The sequence below is a fragment of the Mus caroli genome, chromosome 5 (genome assembly GCF_900094665.2).
Source record: "Mus caroli chromosome 5, CAROLI_EIJ_v1.1, whole genome shotgun sequence".
Lineage (NCBI taxonomy): Eukaryota > Metazoa > Chordata > Mammalia > Rodentia > Muridae > Mus > Mus caroli.
In genome coordinates, this window is record NC_034574.1 from 29,511,795 (window position 1) to 29,518,936 (window position 7,142).

General features: G+C 46.2%; 1 protein-coding gene across 10 annotated transcripts in view; it reads left to right on the plus strand.

The window, feature by feature from the left end:
• The first annotated feature begins 423 nt into the window (after nucleotides 1–423).
• Add1 (adducin 1) overlaps nucleotides 424–7,142 on the plus strand; it is a 61,608-nt gene continuing 54,889 nt past the window's right edge. For 4 of the 10 annotated variants that reach the window (XM_029477219.1, XM_021161675.2, XM_029477220.1 and 1 more), the window contains exon 1: nucleotides 424–577. The gene's annotated coding sequence lies outside the window, so the exon portion shown is untranslated. The remainder of the gene's footprint in view (nucleotides 578–7,142) is intronic. The other 6 variants (XM_021161676.2, XM_021161677.2, XM_029477222.1 and 3 more) reach the window with 2 other exon arrangements.

Genomic DNA, 7,142 nt, shown 5'->3' on the forward strand with positions numbered 1-7,142 from the left:
GAGCACACACAGACGTCGCAGTCCCGACTCCACCCTGATTGACAGCTCAGTCTCCCAAACTGCCTACTGATCTTCTCGCCTGCAGCGCACCTAGACCGGGTCCGTTCGCAGTCAGTTTGTGGGTCTGACCGTCTCAGTAGGAGAACTAGCGTTCCTGTGAGCAGGTGCACCAGCCCGCCGTCCGGGACGCAGCCAAAGCGATCCCTAATCCTACTGTGACACGGCCTTCAGCCCGAGGCCGGAGTCTACCCTTCTCTCCGCCTCCCAGGGCCCCGCCCTTCTCCGGGCCTGCCCCTTGCTTAAGATTGACCAATAACAGAGAGTAGTGCTGGACGGCGGTAGGGCGTTCAGACCAATGGGGCTGTGCATTGTTAGGCCGCAGCGCCGCAGGCCGCACCCAGCTTGGCGGCGGGGGCGAGTAGAGGGGTGAGGGTTGAGGGCGGGAGAGGACGAGGGCTGCTGCAGGCGGCGGGGGGTGCGCGGCAGCCAGGGGGCGGAGCCCAGCGCGAGCCGCAGGCGAGGCGGCGGCCGCACTCGGACCCGGGAAGCCGTGCGCTCTCCCCGATTCTCCGCGGAGGTGAGGCCCGGGAGCGCGGCGAGGTCTCCGGGGCCCGCAGCGGGCGTAGGGCCCGGGCGGCGGTGCTGGGCGGGCAGGGCAGAGCTGGGCAGGGCCCGGGGCCTCTGGGGCGCCTCTGCTGCGCTGAGGAGGGCGCGGCGAGGTCGCTGCGGCGCGGGGTGCCCTGGGTCTAGGTGCTTGCCTCCGAGTGCGGGGGCGAGGACACTGCATCGTCGCTTCCCAGGATGGCCCGGACAGACGCGGGGTTCTCTGTGGAAGCGGCTTGCTCGGCTCTGAGCTTCCCGGTGGGCCTCGGGGTCCTCCCGGGTCAGCATTGTGCTAATGGTGGCCCCAAATGCTGGTCACTGCAGAGATTATGGAAAGGTGCATCTGGGTTCCGCTTGTCGGCTCTTTTAAAAACTGACACCTTCTACCCCAAGAGAAAAAAGCCAGCTCTGTCCACGGATGGTAGTAATGAGGTGGTCGTGGAACTTCCTGGAGATGGGGCTTGCCTTTCCTCTCTGTTTTTTCGTTCAGACCTCTCCCTAAAAACACTTCGTTTTTATAATTCAGTTCCTGGTTCAAGGTATTTGGTAGATGAGTTGTGTTTGTTTTATGCACACCCATCTTAAAAATAAATATTTTGGTTCACCTGAAACTGCTGTTGTTTTGACCATGATTTTAGGCCTAACGTTGTTAAACTCCCAAAGACCAAGAACAAAGCTAAAATCTGTCTGTATGCATAACTGCTCAATAATTTCAGAGAGATTGTGTGTTTGTCAAAAGTGGGTTGAAATCTCAGTCGGGATAGGAACTAGATTGCTAAGGGATCCGCTATGTCGCCTTTGCAAGCAAGCTGGGAGTCGTGGGTAGATTCAACAGGCTCCAGAGAGGAAGGATGTTGCAGGTCGGAGGTGAGTTTTATGCGGGTGGGATTCTAAAACTCGCAGTCTTTAATTAAAGCCAATGATGTATGAATCACATTTTAATTCTAAAGCTTTGCTGTGCTTCGTCAATTCTGAGGATGGGTAGAGTTGTGTATATGTGGTACGTTTTCCTCCTGAAGACAGTCTCTTCCTCTGTAATCCAGAATAGAATGGTCTGGAACTGAAAATGTCTGCCTTTGCCCCTAGTTCTAGGATTACCTTGAGGTTGACACCACACCCTGATAGTAAAGTTGCTTTTTGAGGAAGTATGAATGGTGTTGACATTCAGAACAGCTTTTCAGGGTTTAGATGTGGTTTTGCAGCGGTGCCGGTGGTGTGGTTAGTTTACTAACGGGTGTGTAGGTTAGTGAGAGTCAGCAAAGGAAGCGACTCGGAGTTCTAATCATTCCGCAAACTGGGATAGTGTCCTTTCTAAGATCTGTTTAACATAAACCATTCAGGTTTTCGCTTAACTCTTGGTATTATCTGATATTATTGTTTAGTTTTTGTTGCTTTGCTACACACACACACACACACCATTCATTTCATGTAATCATGTTGAGTCAGGACATTAAATACTGAAATGCTTCAGACGGTACTGTGCTGGCTAGCGTTTAATGTTAACTTGACCCAGGCGAGAGTAATTTGAGAAGGAACCTCAACTGAGAAAATGGCCCCTACCAGATTGGCTAGGGGGCAAGTCTGTTGTGCACTTTTTTGATAGAAGATTGATGTGGGAGCTCAATGTGTAGGTGGGGCCCTTGCTGGGCAGGTGGTCTGGGTGCTACAGGATAGCAGGCTGAGCAAGCCATTAGAGCAGGCCAGTAAGCAGCCCTCCTCCATGGCCTCTGCAGCAGTCAGCTCTTTTCCTGCAGAGTTCCTGCCCTAACTTCCTCTGGATGATGGACTAGAAGCTGTAAGGTGAAGCAAACCCCTTCCTCTCCAGGTTGAGTTTGTGTTTTATGACAGCAATAGAAACCCTAACTAAGACAAGTGCCCAGGTATTTTTACTGCATGAGGCTGTTTATATTGATTTCTCTTTTTTCCTTCCTCTCTCCCGTGTTGAATAAACTCTTCCATATACACACATTCACATTTGAGAGATAAGCATTAAACAAGTCATTATTTATGCATTCAGTTTCAACAATTGCTAGCTGGATTTCTATAAAGTGTGTTAATTCTACTTTTAATATACATTATGTACTTCTAGACATCTAGAAAGATTAGAAATCCCAAAACAGAAAAAAAAAAAAAATTAAAGCTGGGTGTGGTGGCGCACGCCTTTAGTCCCAGCACTCGGGAGGCAGAGGCAGGCGGATTTCTGAGTTCGAGGCCAGCCTGGTCTACAAAGTGAGTGCCAGGACAGCCAGGGCTACACAGAGAAACCCTGCCTAGAAAAACAAAACAAAACAAAACAAAAAAATCCAAAAAAGGAATTAAGTTTGCCCTGTATATGCATATTAGTGTTGAGTATAAACTACATACACAATGTGATTCTCTCGGACACTGCTTTAGTCATTGTTATAACTAAAACTTACTAAGGGCAAAAACCAAGCCAACAGGGCTGGAGTGGCACCTCAATTAATAGAGTGCTTGCCAAGCATGCATAAGAGTCTAGGTTCAATCTTTGGCACCATATAAGCCGGGTGTGGTGGCCCAGGTTTGTAATCCAAGTATCTGGGAGGTGAACGAAAGAGGATCAGGTCATCCTTCACTATAGATTGAGTTTGAGGCCAGCCTGGACTGTGTGATATTCAAACTAACAGACACAATAATAATTGAATCTTACGTAAGATGTGGTTACTTAACAGATTAAATATTCCAATGCCTTTTTAGTTTGTCGGAATCATGTTTCTTAAAATAGGAATTTAACATGATTTTAAACTTTAACAGAACTGTTTAATAGTTAATGTTTGGTCTGACCTTCCACAATTAGGAATCATGTGGAAAGGAAACGGGTCTAGTTCAGTTTGCTTGATCTTTATTTTTCCAGAAGTACAGTTTAAACCCATTGATATGAGTAACCTGGGATGTATTGATAACTTGTTCCCCTCATGTGTAAAGGAAAAAAAACATTGTTACTGATACTTGGAGCTTAGAAGTGTTGGGCATGTTCAGGTCTGGCTTTACAAGAATCTGTGCTGCTTAGCAGGGGAAAAAACTACAGCTTGGGGCTGGTGAGATGGCTCAGTGGGTAAGAGCACCCGACTGCTCTTCCGAAGGTCCAGAGTTCAAATCCCAGCAACCACATGGTGGCTCACAACCATCCATAACAAGATCTGGCGCCCTCTTCTGGAGTGTCTGAAGACAGCTATAGTGTACTTACATATAATAAATAAATAAAAAAAAAAAAAACAAAAAACTACAGCTTGAATATAGGACTAGAGTCTATAGGCCAGCCATCTTGTGTTTTTAAAAAGGATCCTGGGGCTGTAGAGGTGACTCAGTGGTAAAGAAAGCACTTTCTGTCCTTGCAGAGGATCTAGCATCAGGTCCTGTCACCCAGCACCTTCACTGGATGTCTTAGAGTTTGTAATGCCATGATAAAACACCGTGACCATGAGCAGGAGAGGGAAGAAAGGGTTCATTTTGCTTACACCTCCACTTCACAGTCCACAGGAAGAAATCAGGGCAGGAACTCAGGCAAGGCAGGAACCTAGAGGTAAGCACTGGTGCAAAGTGCTGCCACAAAACCGCACCGGGCCTGGCCACAGGCTCTGGTGGGGCATTGTCTCAATTGTGCTTCCTTTTCCCAAATGACTCCAACCTGTGTCAAGTTGACATAAAATTAGTCTGGACAATGGGCGATTCACATTAAATCCAGTACCAGGAGTTACTATATTGTTTTTGGCCTCCTTAGGCACTTGTACACATTTTACACACATACACACACACACACACACACACACACACACACACACACACACACACACACAAATCTTAGACCAGGTGTGGTGGCACATGTGTTTCATCTTCGCACTTGGGAAACAGAGGCAAGCAGATCTCTTGGAGCTAGCCTTGTCTACACAGTAAGTTCAAGGCCAGGCAGTGCTACATAGTCAGATTATCTCAAAAACAAAAGTCATCTTTGAAAACATCATCCTGAGGGGACTGGAGAGATGGCTCAGCTGTGCACTGGCTGCTCTAACAGAGGGCCCAGGTTCACTTCCCAGCACCTACATGGCAGCTCACTGGAGTTACAGCTGTTTGTAACTCCAGTTTTAGGGGATCCAACCCCTTACACAGACACAGCAGACAAAACAGGAATTAAAAAAAAAAAAAAAGACAGGGAACTGAGTGGCGGCAGGACTCAGAAAGGCAGAGGCAGGCAGATCTTTGAGTTTGAGGCCACCCTGTTCTTCAGAGGGAGTTCTAGAACAGCAGGGATACACACAGAAACCCTGTCTCAACCCCACCTCCACGCCCCCCACCCCAAAACCCCAAAACCAAAAAACAATAAAAGGTTAATGGGAGCGCTGTGTTGTGTGTTGTGTTTAGGCTTGGTCTGACTGTGTAGCCTGGTTGACCTCTAAATTAGAGATTGTCCTGCTTCTGCCTTCTGAGTGCTGGGGTTAAAGGTGTGATTGCTCAGCTGGAGCACGATGGATAACAGTAAAATCCTGGAAACAAACAGCCATCAGTATGGCAGTGATGAGTCTACCTGTAAGGCGAATGCCTTGAAGTTGTTAACTAGAAGGGGAAATGGGGAAATGCTACTAAGCATAAACACTTTTCTTCTTTTTTATATATATATTTATTTATTTATTATATGTAAGTACACTGTAGCTGTCCTCAGACACTCCAGAAGAGGGTGCCAGATCTCGTTACGGATGGTTGTGAGCCACCATGTGGTTGCTGGGATTTGAACTCTGGACCTCTGGAAGAGCAGTCGGGTGCTCTTACCCACTGAGCCATCTCACCAGCCCATAAACACTTTTCTAGATACAGTGCAAGGAAAGAGACGAGAAATCATGTTTATCTGTCTGTGTGTGTGTGTGTACCTGTATTTGTGTGCATGCTTTCAGTGATAGTAGTATTCCTTTACTGCTCACACACCCCCCACCCCCATTTGTTTTCCTGAGATGGTTCTCACAGCATCTAGAATTTAACTGGCTTTTGGCTAGTTAGTTGGTTTTGGCTAGTTACCTGGTTTTGGCTAGCCTAGCCTGCCAGTGATCCCATGGTGAATGTTGTCTTTGCCTCCACTCAGTGCTGTAGTTACAGATCAGTACCACTGAGCCTGGCTTTCACATGACTTCTAGAGACTCTTGTATCTCCCTCTTTGACACTTATGTTACTTATTCAGTTCACAGAGTAACACTGCTCATTTTGCAGATGAAGAAATGCAGGCCTGCAGAGATGGGCCTAAGGTTATATAACTAGTAGGTTGTGGTTTCAATGAGAGTGGCCTTTGTAGGTTTTATATTTGAACAAACTTGGGGTTCTCAGTTGGTGTTTGTCTGGGGAGGAATAGGGGGTATGGCCCTGTTGGAGGAGGTGTGTCACTGGGGGCAGGCTTGCGGTTTCAGAAGCCTCCCCAGTCCCACTGTGCTCCTTCTTTCTACCTGCTGGAGATGTGAGCTTGTGCTGCTTTTGCTGCCATGCCTTTGCTCTACCATAATGGACGCTAACCCTCTATAATCATAAACCCAGTTAGATGCTTTCTTGAATACACTGCCTTGGTCTGCTGTTTGATCACAACTATAGAAAAGTAATTAAAACATCAGTGAACTGGGATCCGAACTCAGGTGGTCTGACTCCAGAGCCTAAACACTAGAAATGTATCCAACACATTTTAAAATCCCAATTGGTGTGGTAATGGAATTTTTAAAAGGATTTAAATTGGGGCTGGAGGGATGACTCAGCAGTTAAGAGCACTGACTGCTCTTCTAGAGGTCCTGAGTTCAATTCCCAGCAACCACATGGTGGCTTACAACCATCTGTAATGGGATCTGATGCCTTCTTCTGTTGTGTCTGAAGACAGCTACAATGTACTCATAATAAATCTTTTTAAAAAAATTAAATTGATTCTTAAAAACATTTTATTTAATTTTTATACATTATTTTTGATCATATTCTTTTTCCTCCCCCAACAGCAGTAGAATTCTTTTCTGTACCAGTGATGACAGATCTATCTATCTATCTATATCTATCTTTTTAAAATTTTTTTTGTTTTGTTTTGTTTTTCGAGACAGAGTTTCTCTGTATATCTCTGGCTGTCCTGGAACTCACTTTGTAGACCAGGCTGGCCTCGAACTCAGAAATCCGCCTGCCTCTGCTGGGATTAAAGGCATGTGCCACCACGCCCGGTTGACAGATTTTTGAAATATAAACAAGCTAGGGTGTATTAGAGTTCGCTCAAATGTGTTCTTTTAGAGATAAATGGCTTATCTTCAGTTGACTTACCCATTGTTGTTTTCAAAGCCACACCTTTGGATGTTGTTCATTTAGGGGTTGAGTTGAAGTGAGAATCTTGTGGAATCTTGGTGCTATTATGTGTTGATTCAGACAGAATCAGTTGACCTTAAAATACAAAAAGCATCCTAGGCATATACTCAGAAGAAGTTCCAACTGGTAATAAGGACACATGCTCCACTATGTTCATAGCAGCCTTATTTATAATAGCCAGAAGCTGGAAAGAACCCAGATGCCCCTCTACA